This window comes from Papilio polytes, unplaced genomic scaffold (assembly GCF_000836215.1).
Source record: "Papilio polytes unplaced genomic scaffold, Ppol_1.0 DF824303.1, whole genome shotgun sequence".
NCBI classification, from domain to species: Eukaryota; Metazoa; Arthropoda; class Insecta; order Lepidoptera; family Papilionidae; genus Papilio; species Papilio polytes.
Genome location: NW_013524901.1, coordinates 2,182,760 through 2,184,664, shown reverse-complemented (window position 1 = coordinate 2,184,664; position 1,905 = coordinate 2,182,760).

Below are 1,905 nucleotides of genomic sequence, written 5' to 3'. Positions count from 1 at the left end.
AAGTATATAACGCATCTTCATAAGCAATGCTGTATGTTTTCTCGGCACATAATATCGGTTTTATTGTTATGTAAAACCGTCATATTATCATAATGTATGTATATTTGTTTTATTTTTCTTGGTCCACATCAGTATCAAAATAAGTGTCTATATTGAAAAGTTTAGATAGTCTCGTATTTCTGTTCTTTTTCTTTGAATTCATACTCTTTAAAATCTCCTCTAGCAATGATAAAACTTTAGTCATACTTTGTTTTTCTTTTACAAGTTCTTTGACGTCATGTAAATTGTTGGTATGAGAATCAAGATTGGCCGACGCTGTAGTTTCTTGTAAATGTTTAAAATACACGTCATCAAGTAGTTTTGGATTTAATTCTGCCCATAATCCGATCTTCTCATCATTATGTATTTCTCTCAATTCTTCGCGTTCTCTCGCTCTATAACTTTCTTGATCTGATAGAATATTAATAGTAAATTCTTCCAATTGACCTGATCTGAATACGCCTGGCCCCACAGGGGTGGACGGCGTTGTATATGACCTTGAAGTGGTGTATGTACTAGGCTCACTACTTATCGTTTTTGTATCTTTTAATCCTTTTACTGAATCGTCGTATTTATCCATTAAAGAATCAAGCCATTGCGTGTGAAATATAATCATAAATATAGCCACGACTATTAATAACAAACAACTGATGCTGCACATTATCTCGCAAGATTGTACGGCGCATTGTGGCTTTGGGCATGAGTTTTTGGTTTTTTCATTAATACAATCTGTTAATCGCTGAATGAGATTACAAAGTTCTACAATTGTTTTATAAATACAATTAATGATTCCGCATAAAAGTGAACCTATAAGTTCAAATAAGCCAACTATGATATTTTGACATGTATTTGCAAGTTTAGTATAGTAAAGTACCAGAGGACAGATATTGCACATCGCACACGGTGTTATCTAAATTATTACGTCACAGGTAATAAGCGCAATTGTAACGAAACAAGCATTAGCCAATCTATAACTTAAATTTGTATTCAACATTTATTATTGCAATTGACGGCTTTCACATGTTATGATTTGTAGTTAGGGGGATGACACTGCCATACAAAACCCAGTATATTATGCTTGGTTGTCACTTGGCCAGTAGAATTGGTTAGTTGCGCCTAGCAAGGAGTTATTTGGCGTTGTTTTTATTATGCAAGTTCAATCAAATATGCCAGGTCAAATTATAGTGACAAATGAGTTCTAGAAAACGGTTGGTTTTCTGGAACTGATATTTTACACTACTATTCTTCTAATATAGCGTTACGATAATTAATACGTTTTTATTCAAAAATCGAAAAAATCATGATTAAAAAGTTAGATGTTAGTATTATGCCAGTTATATACCAGTCAAAATTTTGAGTGCTACTGTCCAACTGTTCTGGATAAGTATAAACCAGGCATTAACTAGTATGGCAATCACCACGTCAACTATGTAACCAGCCAGTTACTTTTAATGTCTACTATACTCTTTGCAATCTTATTTCTTATCTTACTAATATTATAAATGCGAAAGCTTAGATGGATAAATGGATGGACAGATGGCTTCTTGATAGAGTTCGTAGAGTAAATTGGTAAACGGATCTCAATGTCATTTGGCACAGATGTAGAGGATAGTCTAGGAGAACACATAGGCTACTTACTTTAACTCCACGCGGATGGTGTCGCAGGCGGAATCTAAATAAAGTATGTTAAAGTATAAAATAAAAATAATGAATTTAAATTGATGACGGTAAATGATTTTTCTATTTTTAATCAAAAGAAACGGCACAAACCTTATTGAATAGTTTTAAGTGTCTCAAAATCACTAAATTAAGTTTTTTTTTTTTTTTGTGACTGATTTGTCACTGTTTGCCTTGAAGAGGCATTTA